This window comes from Papio anubis, chromosome 11, assembly GCF_008728515.1.
Source record: "Papio anubis isolate 15944 chromosome 11, Panubis1.0, whole genome shotgun sequence".
NCBI classification, from domain to species: Eukaryota; Metazoa; Chordata; class Mammalia; order Primates; family Cercopithecidae; genus Papio; species Papio anubis.
The window spans coordinates 68379417-68395907 of NC_044986.1; the positions used below are offsets into that span (position 1 = coordinate 68379417).

Consider the following 16491-nt stretch of genomic DNA (forward strand, 5'->3'; position numbering starts at 1 on the left):
ATAGTCCAGTGTTTCTCAATCCTGGCTGCCCTTTTGAAAAACTGGAGGAACTTTAAAAATATATACCTCTTCTCAGTCCCCAGAGATACTGACTCAATGCCTGACTTAAAAAGCTGCTCAGGTGGGCACAGTGGCTCACACGTGTAATCTCAACCCTTTAGGAGGCCGAGGTGGGAGGATCGTTTGAGCCCAGTAGTTCAGGACCAGCGTGGGCAACAGGGAGAGACCCCGTCTCTACATAAATAATAAAAAATATTAGCCGGGTGTGGTGGTCCACGCCTATGATCCCAGCTCCTCGGGAAGCTGAGGAGGGAGGACCGCTTGAGCCCAGGAGGTCAAGGCTGCAATGAGCCAGATCGTGCCACTGTGTTCCAGCCTGGGCAACAAAGCAAAACTCTTGTCTGAAATAAATAAATAAATAAACAAAAAACAACAACGAACGAACGAAAGAAAGAAAGAAAAGAAAAGGAAGGAGAGAAAGAAAAGAAGGAAGAAAAAAGAAAGAAAATTAGAATGGGAAGAATTTCAGTTTTACAACTGTAACTGATAATTTTAAACGTATATTTATTATAAAATAAAACCCAGAGACATAATCCAATGGATCCCACGTACGGCTTAACTAATTACTACAAAGTGAACTGCCTCCGAGACCAAGAAAAAGAACTCTGCCAGTCACAGCAGAAGTCTCTCCACGCGCCCCACCCCAGTCACTCCTTCCTCTTCCATAAGTAGTCATCCTTATTCTGACTCACAGGACGCACTGATTGCATTTTTAGCAGCAAGTCCGCTGGAGGTGGGAGTCGCTGGGGGAAGCTTCTAGGGCCGTCAGGGCCCATTCCCTCCGCTAACACCCCTCTCTCCCCAGCCCTCAGGTTGCGCAAGACCTCTCCGGTCAGGCGGACCCCTGGGGCGGGCTCAGCAGTCCTCCTCCACGCTCAAGATGCAGTTTGATGTAACCCTAGAGGACGCAGTTTCAAGTTTCTCCAGATAGAGAAGCGAAAGAGGATCCGAAACCGCGCGTCACGTCTGAATCTGATTTCAGATTCCTCTGGAAGAAAGCAGAAGCGCGGGGTTGAGGGCGCAGACCTGGGCAGAGGAGAGGCGCACAGGTCTGCAGGGACGCAGCGCTGGGCGCGCGGTGGCGCACTCGTGGCCTGACGCATCCGCGAGACTGCACGCGGCCACGCGGGGGCCCGAGCGGCTGGGGCATGCGGGGGCAGCGTCGAGTGGGCTCCTTGGGGGTGGGGATGGGGGTGAGGGGCAGTCGAACTAGGGAGAGAGTCTGTGGAAGGGCTCAGTTGTCACTTCACACCTTTCCCCGGTGTTTATTGATCTTTAACACTCTCTCTGTCTCTCTCTCTGTCTCTCTCTCTCTCTCTCTGTCTCTCTCTCTCTCTCTCTCTCTCCTCTCTCTCTCCCCCTCCCTCCTGTCCACCCTTTGGGGTCATCTCTTCCAAGAAACCACCCGTCTCTCCCAGCCCATAGGAAATTCTCTCTCCTGCGAGCTTATCCAGCCTGAGCGGTTCTCATCCATGCCGATACCGGTTGCTTGTGGAACCTTGTAAGAGTTCTTCCCTCTCCCTGTAAAACGGGGATAAGGTGGGTGATGCTGAGGCCAGCGCCGGGCACACTCACCCTCACCTTCTTCCTGAGAGAGGAAACAGCCTGGAGACCTGGATTCTACCTCTGCCCCCAACCCCCACCGCAGGCTAGCCCTGCCACCACCTGCTGGTTCTTTGGGCAAGTCACCCCTTCATTGGACTTCCATTTCCTCAGCTCTAAAATGAAGGAAGTGAGCCCAGTGTGGTGGCACCTGTAGTTCCAGCTACCTGGAGGCTGAGGCAGGAGGATCGTTTGAGCCTGGGAGGTGGAGGTTAGAGTGAGCGGAGATCTTGCCACTGCACCCCAGCCTGGGTGACACAGCAAGACCCTGTCTTTAAAAAAAAGTCATAAAAAATAGAAATACAATGAAGGAGGTGAACAAACTCAGGAATTTTGTATGAATGCCATAATGACCACATTAGAAGGAAGTAGCTTTCCTTCTCTCTTTTTTTCAATCTTGTGCAGATTTTCATCTAAGCCCCAGCTTCCCCTCTGCCCTCTGCCCCCCCTCCTCCCTCCCTACCATCCTCCAGCTCCCCAAAGCCCTCCCAATTTGAGCTTCCTTTGGAAAACATCTCTGAGGATGGTACTGTGGGTATCGGTGACTAAGGGGCTCCAAGGACACCCCTCTGGGGGATTTCTGAAATAATGAGGAAGTCCATTTCCAAAGTCACGGGAAATCCCAACTGGGCCTCCCAGACAGTTGGCCATTGAGTCTGTCCCTTAAGGATCTGCTTGACTTGCACAGTCTTAAAGGCATCATGTCGGGTTTTTTAACATAATTTCAGTTAGTAGCCAACAGTTCAGATCAAGGGATCACACAGCCTGTCTGACCTGTTCTTGCAGGGTCACGCATGCTCCACTGAGCCGTGGGAAGTGTCCACAGCCAGCCATGGTAGCCCTGTGGATTCTGAAACTGACATTTCTGCTTTAGGTGCCTTAAGCTGAAGAAATGCATAGTAGAAGGAATTGGAGTGCAGGTGAGTGCAGTAGGGGAAGTGTTTTGCCATCAGAAACCCTAAGCCGGCTGGGCACGGTGGCTCAAGCCTGTAATCCCAGCACTCTGGGAGGCCGAGACGGTGCCGGATCACGCAGGTCAGGAGATCGGTGACCATCTTGGCTAACCCAGGTGAAACCTCTATCTCTACTAAAAAATACAAACAAAACTTAGCCAGGCGGTGGCGGGCTTCAGTCCCAGCTACTCGGGAGGCTGAGGCAGGAGGAATGGTATAAACTCGATTCCTTCCAAGAAACCCAAGCCTTTATGGGACAAGCAGCTCCTTGCAGGGCAGACTGGCCTTGACCCCAGAAATGTCACACTGGACTCCGGGCCTTGCTTTTCCTCGTCTATACAATGGTTGATCAGACTAATGGTCTTTTTTTTTTTTTTTTTTTTTTTTTTGAGAACAGAGTCGCCCAGGCTGGAGTGCAGTGTTGTGATCTCGGCTCACTGCAACCTCCACTTCCTGGGTTCAAGCAATTCTCCTGTCTCAGCCTCCCAAGTAGCTGGGACTACAGGTACACACCACCACATCCAGCTAATTTTTGTAATTTTAGTAGAGATGGGGTTTCATCATATTGGTCAAGCTGGTCTCAAACTCCTGACCTCAGGTGATCCACCTGCCTTGACCTCTCAAAGTGCTGGGATTACAGGCGTGAGCCACCGCACCCGGCTGAGATTAGTGGTCTTTAAGGGGCCTGTGGACTCAGCAGTTTAGACATTTTAGGGCCTGTGCACTTCCGCGGTGATGGTTTCTTGTTTTGTCCTCACTCAGAGGGCACGTTCCTCAGGCTGGTGGTGTGGGCCATTGTCCTAGAGTCCCTGGGGCCAGGCCCTACCATGAATTCTACCTCTCCCTTCAGCCCTTGTCCCTCTCTCCATGCCATGGCTTGGCACCGTTCCTGTCTTTGCAACCCTCCATGGGCGCCTCCTCCTCTGACCCTTCAAACTTTCCTGCCCTCAAACTCTGTCTCCCCACACCTCCCTGCCTTCCACTCCATGTTTCTGCCGTCTCCCTCAGCCCACAGATACTACTGACCATGGTTGCCAGCCCTATGTTAGGCCTGGGAATTCAAGAGAGAATTAGAGCCCTCTGTGGACTCCCAGCTCTACTAGGGAGAGAGACCCACAAATAGGGATAGAGAGGGGTAAATGCTTCAGTGGGTGAGTACAGGGCCTGCGAGGCCACTCAGCTCAGACTGAGGGAGTCAGAGAGAGCTTCCTGGAGGAGGCAGTATCTGAAGTGAGAAGCGGAGGGAAGTCCACCGGGCACACACAGCAGGTCAGGGAGAGTGCTCCAGGCATATGTGAAGGCCCAAGGAAAAGCAGAGCAGGAAGCATGCAGGCCCTGGAGGGGTGAGGCTGCAGCTGGGGAGGTCCCGTCCTGAGGCTGAGAGCAGGTTTAGGAGTCTGGAAACGCTGCATCCCCTGCTGTCTCCCTGGCTGTTCAACTCCTAGGCCTGACATTCCCCAGCTCTTTGAAGACAAGATCATGCAGATACTTTTCAGCACACAAGTCTGGTCTCCCTGGCAGGTGCCCAGCTCTGGGCCTGTACCCTCCCAGCAGCGCCACCCAAGGTGGCCGGCCTGAGCTCATGAGCTGCTCACTGGGGTCCCTCCCTGACCCTAACCCTGCTTCAGTCACCCACTAAGGGATCCCTGGCATGCAACATGTCTTTGGCTCCAGAGGGGTTAGATCCGTGGGACTCCAACGGGCAGAGCTGCCCCTTGTGGCATTTTGAGTACTCGTGGGGACAGTTTGGGTTGTTGCAGGGATGTGGGAGGCACTGCTGGCATTTGGGCCAGAGACCAGAATGGCTGACCATCCTGCAATGCTCAAAGCTGCCCTTTGGGACAAAAAACAAAAAACAAAAACTGTTCTAAGTATTCTGATTTTCAAATGTCCCTTCTGTAGCATCCCCTCGTTTGTTCTACTTTCTTTCTGTGTCCTGACCGAAAATCAAGAGTGCCTTGACTGCTCCGTGACCCAACCAGCTGCAGGGCTTCCCAGCAGGCTTGAACCCAAACCAGGGCCTCAAACATTCCCAGGCACTGAAAATGATGTCTAAGTTACTGCCCAAAACCCTGAATGAAACTGGCCCCAGCCTTGAGCCCAATTCCTTAAAGCCTCAGAAAAATTCCACACCCTGATCCCATGGCTGTGGACACACCTAGGTGGACCTCCCTTTCTCTCCTGGCCACCTGAGGATGTGCACGGCCCCATGGAAGTGAGCTCCCCTAATAAAAGCCTGGACTCATCACACTGGTGCTTCGTGCTTCTCTCCTTGGAATCCCAGCGGGCCCCCTTCAGGATGATTCAGGTACTCCCTTGTGGGAACTCCCCTGCCACCACTTTCGGGGCAATCCTAGCTGAGGGCTGGGGGTGAAACAAGACACTTTCACATATTCGTGTCAGTGAAAAACCAAACTCCATTTCACACGTAACCACGAGATATTTTTGAATATTTTATTTTTTATTTATTTTATTCTATTTTTTGAGATGGAGTTTCGCTCTTGTTACCCAGGCTGGAGTGCAATGGCTCGATCTTGGCTCACTGCAACCTCTGCCTCCTGGGTTTAAGCAATTCTCCTGCCTCAGCCTCCCAAGTAGCTGGGATTATAGGCATGTGCCACCACACCTGGCTAATTTTGTATTTTCAGTAGAGACAGGGTTTCACCATGTTGGTCAGGCTGGTCTCGAACTCCTGACCTCAGGTGATCCACCCGCCTCAGCCTCCCAAAGTGCTGAGATTACAGGCATGAGCCACAGCACCCAGTCTATTTTTTATTTTTGAGACAGAGTCTCGCTTTGTCACCCAGGCTAGAGTGCAGTGGCACAATCTCGGCTCACTGCAACCTCTGCCTCCTGGGTTCAAACGATTCTTGTGCCTCAGCCTCCCGAGTAGCTGGGATTACAGGCGTGCACCACCACGCCCGGCTAATTTTTTTATTTTTAGTATAGGTGGGGTTTCACCATGTTGCCCAGGCTGGTCTTGAATTCCTGACCTCAGGTGTTCCACCTGGCTCGACCTCCCGAAGTGCTGAGGTGTGAGTCACTGCACCCAGCCTTTTTGCATATTTTAAAACATACTCTGAGAACGCAAATGAACGGAAGATTGGACTTTGTTTTGTACAGAACTTTGCCAACAGTTTAACCATTTCAGAGAATCACAGCACTGATAGCGGCTTCTCTCCCAGGTTCAGGTCCCCAAAACAGCATCCTCCACCATCGGGGTTGGTGGCTGGGCGTCTGTGATGCTTCCCATGCAATGTGAGCAGTTGCCCACTGTCTCCTGGGCTCCTAAGACCCTTCCCTCACAATCCTAAGACAGTATTGCCTTTTCACTGTGATGGCGTTAGTGACATAAAAGCCACTGTGGGCCGGGTGCAGCGGTTCGCACCTGTAATCCCAGCACTTTGGGAGGGTGAGGCGGACAGATAGCCTGAGCCCCAGAGTTTGCCCAGACCAGCCTGGGCAACATGGCGAGACCCCATCTCTACAAGTAATAGTAACAAAATTATCTGGGCGTGGTGGCATGCACCTATAGTCCCAGCTACTCAGGAGGCTTAGGTGGGAGAATTGCTTGTGCTCGGGTGGTCAAGACTGCAGTGGGCCATGATTGCGCCATTGCACTCCAGCCTAAAAAAAAAAAAAAAAAAAAAAAAAGCCACTGTGGGTGAAACTGCTGGAACTTCAGGAAGCAAGGCAGCGGCCGCGAACTGGGCAGGTCTCTGTGCGCTCCCCTAGGTAAGCACTTGCAGGGAAAAAACATGTCTGTGTCACTTAAGTACACACCCTTTTGATCTACTGTGTGATGAAGCAGGCATGCACACAGAGTGCCTGCTCCAGAGCAGGGGGGCTGGCTCGCAGAAACAGCTTGTCAGAGGTGGAGCCACATGACCCTCTGGTCCGGGGAACACCGTTTATTTTATTTTTTTAATTAATTGTATTTATTTATTTATTTATTTATTTTGAGATGGAGTCTTGCCCTGTCACCCAGGCTGGAGTGCAATGGTTCGATGTTGGCTCACTGCAACCTCCGCCTCCTGGGTTCAAGCAATTCTCCTGCCTCAGCCTCCCAAGTAGCTGGGATCACAGGCACACACAACCAGGCCGGGCTAATTTTTTGTATTATTAGTAGAGACGGGGTTTCACCATGTTGGTCAGGCTGGTCTCGAACTCATGACCTCATGATCCGACTGCCTCAGCCTCCCAAGGTGCTGGGATTACAGGCGTGAGCCACTGCGCCCAGCTGGAGAACACTGTTTATATGGGAAAGAACGACGAACAGACACGTGATGGGTATTCAGATCTGGGCATTTGGCAGACAGACATTTTCTCATAAATGAGCAAAGTGAGCCTGTCCCTTCAAGAAACGGAAGCATTTGTTGCCAATGATAAAGTTGGAGCTTGGAGCTTTCAAGGGAAAATTAGAATTTTGGAAAATCTGTATACACCACCACAAGTCTGACAACTTCTCAATATTTAAAGATTTTTCTGATGCGATGGATGGCAGTGCTAACAAATGCTATTTTTTGACACTGTTCAGTGACATGTCATCTTTTGGAAGATGTATGCGATTTAATGGGTACCAAATTTTAAAATGGCCACATGATGCTGCAAATCATGTGTGGGTAAAACAGCCATTCACAGTACCAGATAGGCCAGGTGCAGTGGCTCATGCCTGCAGTCCCAGCACTTTGGGAGGCTGAGGCAGGCAGATCACTTGAGGTCAGGAGTTCGAGACCAGCCTGGCCAACATGGTGAAACCCTGCCTCTACTAAAAACAGAAAAATTAGCCAGGCATGGTGGCACGTGCCTGAAATCCCAGCTACTCAGGAGTCTGAGGCGGGAAACTCACTTGAACCCAGGAGGTGGCGGTTACAGTAAGCCGAAATGATACCACTGCACTCCAGCCTGGGCAACAGAATGAGACTCCTCCAAAAAAAAAAAAAAAAAAAGGACAAGATAGGCCCGTGCATTTTAATAAAGCATTGATATGGTTTCAGGTTCTACATTATAACCAACCTTAAAGAAACAATTGCTTGTTACGTTTTGGTGTAGCATTAAAGAAGAATATTTACAATTATCTGAAAAAGCTATCAAAATACTCATCCTTTTTTCCAACTGCGTGTTTGCGGGAAGCTGGATTTTCTTCAATCAAAACAATATATTGCAGGGCACAGTGGCTCACACTTGTAATCCCAGCAGTTTGGGAGGCTGAGGTGGGTGGATCACCTGAGGTCAGGAATTCAAGACCAGACTGGCCAACATGGTGAGACCCCATCTCCACTAAAAATACAAAAAAATTAGCTGGGTGTGGTGGCGCACGCCTGTAATCCCAGCTCCTCGGGAGGCTGCGGCACGAGAATTGCTTGAACCTGGGAGGCGGAGGATGCAGTGAGCCGAGATTGCACCATTGCCCTCCAGCCTGGGCGACAAGGGCAAAACTTTGTTTCAAAATAAAAAAATAAATAAAAAATTTAAAACCCCCAACATATTGCAACAGACTGAATGCAGAAGTAGAAATGAGGCTCCCACAGTTAAGACAGTTGCTTGAGAGGTTTGTAAAAGTGTAAAACAATGCTGTTTTTCTCACTAAATTTCTCTTTGTTTTGGAAATGAAGATATTTTTCGTAAAAATATGTTGTTTGTGTTTACATGTAATGAGTTCATTATTCTTTTTTGATAAATTAATAAATATCTGGGTCCTCAATAATTCTTTTTAAAATTTTTTTATAATTTAAAATAGAGATGAGGGCTGGGCACGGTCGCTCACGTCTGTAATTCCAGCACTTTGGGAGGCCAAAGTGGGCAGATCACTTGAGGTCAGGAGTTCAAGAACAGCCTGGCCAATATGCTGAAACTCTGTCTCTACTAAAGATACAAAAATTAGCCGGGCGTGGTGGCACGCGCCTGTAAACCCAGCTACTCAGAGGCTGAGGCAGGAGAATCGCTTGAACCCAGGGGGCAGAGTTTGCAGTGAGGGGAGATCTGCACTCTAGCCTGGACGACAGAGCAAGACTCCTTTTCAAAAAAACAAACATGTAGCAATGAAGCCATTAAAATAATTTATTTTTTATTTCTTTTTGTATGAATCGACTTTTGATGAGAAAAAATAATCTACTTTTTAAAGAGCTGGGTTTGGGTGGTGGGACACGTATTGGGTGCAACAATGTTGAGAACACTGCCCTCTGGCGGTTACTCCCAGTATAGTACCAGACAGGAGGGGAAGCTGCTCTTGCTATTCTAGGACTGAACACGAGACGGCAGAAGAACACAGTATTTGCTTCTTTTCTATTTCGGTTATTCTTGCTTTTCTTTTTCTTTTCTGTTTCTATTTGCTTCTTTTCTATTTTCTGTTCCTTCTTTTTTATTTTTTTTTTAATTTAAGTGTAGCTAAGGGGACTTGCTATGTTGCCCAGGCTGATCCCCAACTCCTGGGGTCAAGTGACCCTCCCACCTTGGTCTCTCAATGTGCTGGGATTATGGGCATGAGCCACCATGCCTGGCCCAAAACTGTGTTCCTAATCTCTAGGTTGATCCTCAAAGCCTCACACTCAGCTGGGTGCCCAGGGATTGGGGCAGGAGTGACCTCACAGAGCTGCCCACAGTAATGATGCCTGAAGTGCTCCAGTTAGCAGGCTAAGCCTTGTCTTCTCTGCCTCCACAGGAACTCATAGGAGCACTAGGGAAGGCCACATCCCGGACCCCTAAACCCAGAGAGACAGAACTCAGACCTGGGCGGCAAGGACTCAGTAAGTTATTGGGTGCCAAACCTGGCCACCACTGTGCTGGGCTTTAGGAAAACTTGACATTTATAAAAGTTTAATCTCTAGTAGGTGCTCAAAAAAGCCATTCACTCTTTCATGTAACCAAGAAAAGATGTTTGAGCACCTACAAAGTGCCAGGCCCTGTCCGAGTCACTGAGGACACAGTGAGTAGCAAAAGGGGCCCAGGTCCTGCCCACATGGGACTTATAATTTGGTGAGGGAACAAAAAGTTTAGTCTCAACAAACCAAAGTTTGGTTAGATGCTGTGAAAAAGGATGGGGTTCTTTAAGGGCATCTGAGAGAGGGGTCTTGTTTATTCTGAGAGCCAAAAAGAAGCATAAACGTTGTTATGGTTTGGATGTTTGTCCTCCAAATCTCATGTTGAAATGTGATTCCTGGCCAGGTTCAGTGGCTCACACTTGTGATCCCAGCACTTTGGGAGGCCGAGGCAGGCAGATCACTCGAGGTCAGGAGTTCGAGGCCAGCACGGACAACATGGTGAAACCCTGTCTATACTAAAATTACAAAACTTAGCTGGGCATGGTGGCACTCAAGAGGCTGAGGGAGGAGAATAGCTTCAGCCTGGGAGACGGAGGTTGCAGTGAGCCGAGATTGTGCCACTGCTCTCCAGTCTGGCCAACAGAGCAAGACCCTGTCTCAAAACAAACAAACAAAACTACATCTTAACTTAATTTAGTGCTCCTGGTTTTTTTTTTTTTTTTTTTTTTTGAAACAGGGTCTCAGTCTGTTACCCAGGCTGGAGTGCAGTGGCGCAATCATGGCTCGCAGCAGCCTCAAACTCCTGGGCTCGAGCAATCCTCCCACCTTAGGCTCTTGAGTAGCTGGGACTACAGACACGTGCCACCACATCTGGCTAATTTTTTTTTTTTTTTTTTTTTATGTGGAGATGGGGGTCTCACCATGTTGCCCAGTCTGGTCTCGAACTCCAGTGGCGGAATCTCGGCTCACTGCAACCTCCACCTCCCACGTTCAAGCGATTCTCGTACCTCAGCCTCCCGAGCAGCTGGGATTACAGGTGCCCAACACCATGGCTGGCTGATTTTTGTATTTTTAGTAGAGATAGAATTTCACCATGTTGGCCAGGCTGGTCTCGAACTCCTGACCTCAGGTGATTCACCCACCTCAGCCTCCTAAGGTGCTGGGATTACAGGCATGAGCCACTGCGCCCAGCCCAATTCTGTTATTAAAGGACTCTGATGCAGTCTTCAGTGTGCTAATTGCATTTTTCAGCTCCAGAAATTCTGCTCTGGGTGTTTTTAATTATTTCGATCCTTTTGTTAAATGTATCTGATAGAATTCTGAATTCCTTCTCTGTGTTATTTTGAATTTCTTTGAGTTTCCTCAACCAGAATTCTGTCTGAAAGGTCACAGCTCTCTTTCTCCAGGATTGGTCCCTGGTGTCTTATTTAGTTCATTTGGGGAGGTCATGTTTTCCTGGGTCATGCTGCTAGTAGATGTTCTTCGGTGTCTGGGCATTGAAGAGTTCGGTATTTATTGTAGTTTTCATTGTCTGGGCTTATTTGTACCTTTTTTTTTTTTTTTTTTTTTTGAGACCAAGTCTCACTCTGTCACCCAGGCTGGAGTGCAGTGGCGCGATCTTGGCTCACTGCAACCTCCGCCTCCCGAGTTCAAGCAGTTCTCTGTCTCAGCCTCCCGAGTAGCTGGGATTACAGGCGCCTGCCACCACGCCTGACTAATTTTCGTATTTTTAGTAGAGATGGGGTTTCACCATCTGACCAGGCTGGTCTTGAACTCCTGGCCTCGTGATCCACCCACCTCAGCCTCCCAAAGTGCTGGGATTACAGGCATGAGCCACCACGCCCAGCTGTACCCATCCTTCTTAGGAAGACTTTCAAGATATTGAAAGGACTTGGGTGTTGTGATCTAAGCTGTATCTGCTTTAGGAGGCATCCCACACCCAGTAACGCTGTGGTTCTTGCAAACTCATAGAGGTACTGCCTTGATGGTCTTAGAGAAGATCTGGCCGAATTCTCTGGATTACCAGGCAGAGATTCTTATTCTCTCCCTAACTTTCTCTCAAATAAATGGAGTCTCTCTCTCTCTCTCTCTCTCTGTTCTGAGCCACCTGAAGCTGGGGGTAGAGTGACACAAGCACCCCTGTGGCCACCACCACTATGACAGTGCTGCAGATCCAAGACCAGCACAGCAATGGGTCTTGCCCAAGGCCGGCTGTAACCACTCCCTGGCCACTGCCTGTGATTGCTCAAGGGCCTGGGGCTCCACAATCAGCTGGTGGCAAAGCCAGCCAGGCCTGTGTCCTTCCCTCCAGAGCAGTGAGGTCCCCCAGGCCCCAGGCAGTCCAAAGATGCCTTCTGCAAGCCAGGGACTGGCGTCCAAAACCTGACAAGTCTACCTGGTGTTCTATTGTACTGTGGCTGAGCTGGCACTCAAACCACAAGACACAGCCCTACCCGCTCTTCCCTCCCCTTTCTGAAGACAGAGGAGCCTCACCCTGTAGCCACCACCACCACAGGCCCACAGGGAGTTCTGCCAGAGTTCCCTTAAGACCCAAAAGCTTTTCAGTCAGCTTGTGGTGAATGCTGCCTGGCCTGGGACTCACCCTTCAGGGCAGTGGGTTCCTCTCTGGCCCAGGGCAGGCCCAGAAATGCCACCCAAGAGTCAAGTCCTGGAACTGGGGACCCCAAGACTGCACTTGGTGCTCTAGCCCTCTGTGGCTGTGCCGGGACCTGAAGCACAAGACGAAGTCCCCTTTACTTTTCACTCTGCTTTGTTCAAGCGGAAGGAACCTCACCCCGCAGCCACCACAACTGGGAATGTGCCGAGTCTCACCTGAAGCCAGCAAGAGTCAGAGGCCCACTGAGGTCCTCGACGTAGCTCCTGGGCATCGCCGCTGGTTATTCAGGCCCCAAGGGCTCTTCAGTTAGCAGCGGGTGAATGCTGCCAGGACGGGCTCCTTCCCTTCAAGGCAACAGGTGCTCTTCCTGCCCAGGGTGTGTATAGAAACGTCATCTGGGAGCTAGGGCCTGGAAGTGGGGTCTCACAACTCTGACCAGTCCCCTGCCTGCTGTGGCTGAGCTGGTAGTCAACATGCGAGACAAAGTCCTCCCCACTCTTCCCCTCTCCTCTCCTCAAGAGGAGGGAAGGGGTCTCTTTTGGAGCCATGAGCTGTGCGGCCTGGGGTTAGGGGAGGGGTGATGCCAGCACGCCCTTGGCTGCCCCAGCTGATGTCTCAATAGGTCGTGTGTCCTGCCCCCCGGCTGGCTGAGTGATTTTGAGTGACCTTGGACAAGTCATGTCACCACTCAGAGACAGATAATGGGTATGAATCACACATTCATTCAACAAACACTTCTTGGGAGCCCACTGTTGCCCAGGCCTGTTCAGGACACTGCACAGGTAGCCGGGAGCAGGACTCTCGCTTTGTTTCCGGGCTGTCCAGTCTAGTGGAGAATCTGGACACAGACATGAACAGGTGGTCACACTACTGTAGTGTGCACAGAGTGACCCAGCACGGTAGCCTCGGGGACATAGGAGCTCTTGCAAACCAACTCCTGGGGACTCGGCCCAAACTCTTTGCTGGCCAGTCCTTCCTGGAGGCCATGATCTGCTGCAGCCGCTAAGCCTGGGCGGTGGATGGGTGCAGCCGGCCTGAGGAAGGAGGGAATGGCACAGATGCCCTCCATCCCTGATTCCCCGGTATCCCTGGGAGTGGCTTTGGGGAACAAGTCCCTCAAATACCCTTGAGATTATTTTGTCATTTGCTCTTTTTCTTGAATATGATGGGGGGTGGAGGGGGCGGCAGATGTGTGGCTGTTACAGTTTGCCCTGCTTGCCCTCCCTCTCTCCCTCCCCATTCCCATCTTCCCTCCCTCCCCTCCCGTTTGCAGAGACCCTTACACATTTTCCCAAAGCCGCAGCCCCGTGAGTTCCTTTGAATCAGACAGTTGAAAAACAATAGCATCCATTCAATGTTCACTGTTGGAAAGCAGAAAGAACTGTCACTCCTAATCTTGCTCCTCAGAGAGAACCATTGAGAATATCTTGGAAGATAGACATCTAGGTTTTTTTCTCTATGTGTATTCATTTTATTTTATTTTATTTTATTTTATTTATTTAGTTTTTGAGACAGAGCTGTGCTCCTGTTGCCCAGGCTAGAGTGCAATGGTGTGACCTCGGCTCAACACAACCTTCGCCTCCTAGGTTCAGCGATTCTCTTGCCTCAGCCTCTCGAGTGGCTGGGATTACAGGCATGTGCCCCACACCCCTCTAATTTTTGTGTGTGTGTTTTTTTAGTAGAGACGGGGTTTTTCCATGTTGGTCAGGCTCGTCTTGAACTCCCTACCTCAGGTGATCCGCCCGCCTTGGCCTCTCAAAGTGCTGGGATTACAGGCGTGAGTCACCGTGCCCAGCTTTATCGTTTTTTTTTTTTTTTTTTTGAGACGGAGTCTCAAAAACTAAAAGTCTCTGTTGCCCAGGCTGGAGTGCAATGGTGCCATCTTGGATCACTGCAGCCTCTGCCTCCCCAGTTGAAGCTCTGGGCGCAGTCACTTTGGGAGGCCAAGGCAGGCAGATAACCTGAAGTCAGGAGTTCAAGACCATCCTGGCCAATATGGCAAAACCCTGTCTCTACTAAAAATACAAAAATTAGCTGGGCATGGTGGCACACACCTGTAGTCCCAGCTACTCAGGAGGCTGGGGCGGGAGAATCACTTAAACCCAGGAGGTGGAGGCTGCAGTGAGCTGAGATCACGTCACTGAGCTCCAGCCTGGGTGACAGAATGAGACTGTCTCAAAAATAATAATAATAATTAAAAATAAAAATTGATATACAGTTTTACACTATAGGGTCATATTGTATATATAGTTTCATAACTTTGCCTTTGCAATCCATGGGGTTCCTGTTTAAAGAGAGAGAGATTGAGGCAGAGAGGGTAGAGTTACTGTCAGAAAATGTTGGGGCAGAGTGGGGCATGAACCCCTATTTGTGTCCTGTCCCTCAGGGGCCTTGGAGCAATTCCAGGGCCCACCTGGAGCAGGTAGGGCAGAGCCTGACAGCCCATGGGAGCAGCCCTTCCACCTGCTCTCCAGATGGTGCAGGACATGGAGCCTCTGTCAGCCATACGGTGTGACTGAGACCCAGCCCCCAACATGAGCAATTCCAGGGCCCACCTCCCATCCCCTCCTGGACACACATCTGGGCTGCATGCCGTCGTCCAGGCAAAGCATCCCAGTGTTTTCTCTCAACAAAAAGAGTTCAGAAATCACCCCCAGATCCCACCACTCTACACATGGTCCAGTAAGAAGGGAAATGCCTATCTTTACCCATCGGCTCCCAGCACCGCCCTCCCCTCCTGCCACACCTGCTGCATTCTAACCCGTTACCGGTTTGGGGCATAGTCTTCCCAAACTTCCCCCAAGTTTAAGTAGACATCACTTTACAGGTAAGTGTATAGATAGTTCACAGAAGAATACATTTTTTCCTTCTTAAACATGACATTAGGCTGGGCGTAGTGGCTCATGTCTATAATCCCAACACTTTGGGAGGCCAAGGAGGGTGGATCACCTGAGGTCAGGAGTTCGAGACCAGCCTGGTCAACATGGTGAAACCCCGTCTCTACTAAAAATACAAAAATTAGCTGGGTGTGGTGGTACGTGCCTATAATCCTAGCTACTTGGGAGGCTGAGGCAGGAGAATTGCTTGAACCTGGGAGTCAGAGATTGCAGTGAGGGGAGATCACGCCACTGCAGTCCAGCCTAGGCGACCAAGCAAGACTCCATCTCAGGAAAAAAAAAAATGGGATTATACAGCCAGGTGTGGGGATGTACACCTGTAGTCCCAGCTACTTGAGAGGCTGAGGCAGGAGGACCGCTAAAGCTCAGGAGTTTGAGACCAGCCTGGGCAACACAGTGAGACCCCCATTTAAAAAAAAATTTTAAATGGGATTATGCTCTTAATATTGATCTGTATTTTTTTCACTCAGTAATATACTATGAACATTTTTTTCAACTCAGTATTGATAGATTTACTTTATCCTTTTCCAATGACTGCATAGAATTTCATTGCATGGACATAGCATCATTTATTCACTCAGTTCACAATTGATATATAGCTATACATATAAACATAGACATAAATATAGATTGATATTACTTTCAGTTTTCTTATTTTTTAAAAAACTTTTATTTTAGGTTCAGGAGTACATGTGTAGGTTTGTTATATCGGTAAACTTGTGTCACAGGGGTTCGTTGCACAGATTATTTCGTGACCCAGGTACTAAGCCCTGTACCCAGTATTTATTTATTTTTTCCTGATCCTCTCCCTCCTCCCCACTCTCCACCCTCTAGCAGGCCCCAGTGTCTGTTGTTCTCTATGTATTTACGTGTTCTTATCATTTGGCTCCCATTCACAAGTGAGAACATGCAGTATTTGGTTTTCTGTTCCTGATTTAGTTTCCTAGAGATAATGGCCTCTAGCTCCATCCATGTTCCCAGAAAGGACATGATCTCTTTTTTTTTTTTTGGAGATAGAGTTTCGCTCTTATTGCCCAGGCTGGAATGTAATGGTGCCATCTCGGCTCACTGCAACCTCCGCCTCCCAGGTTCAAGCAATTCTCCTATCTCAGCCTCCCAAGTAGATGGGATTACAGGCGCCTGCCACCACACCGAGGTAATTTTGTATTTTTAGTAGAGACGGGGGTTTCTCCATGTTGGTCAGGCTGGTCTCAAACTCCCGACCTCAGGTAATCTACCTGCCTTGGCATCCCAAAGTGCTAGGATTACAGGTATGAGGCACCTCGCCTGGCTGATCTCATTCTTTTTTATGGCTGCATACTTTCAGTTTTCTTCATTACAATATTACAGCAAACATTAACATCTACACCTGTAAGTGTATGTTTGTATCAATCTCTGACATTGTCATGCTTTTTCTATAGGGTCAACTTCTGGAAGTGGGATGGCTAATTCAGAGGGGATGTGGATTTAAAATGTTAGTACCTGCTGTCAACTTACTCTCCTAAATTTACACTCCCATGCACAGGCTCCCCAGCCCTGGATGTAAAATGTTTTCTGCCTTTAAAAATAACTGCTCTCAGGAGGCCGAGGTGGGCGGATCA

The 16491-nt window shown here is 49.5% G+C and overlaps 1 long non-coding RNA gene across 1 annotated transcript; it reads left to right on the forward strand.

Moving 5' to 3' along the window:
* Nucleotides 1–476: 476 nt before the first annotated feature.
* On the forward strand, nt 477–9822 carry LOC116269448. The gene is made up of 3 exons (XR_004176971.1): nt 477–2582; nt 4778–4923; nt 9277–9822. It is a non-coding gene; the product is annotated as an uncharacterized LOC116269448 (long non-coding RNA).
* The last annotated feature ends 6669 nt before the right edge of the window (nt 9823–16491 follow it).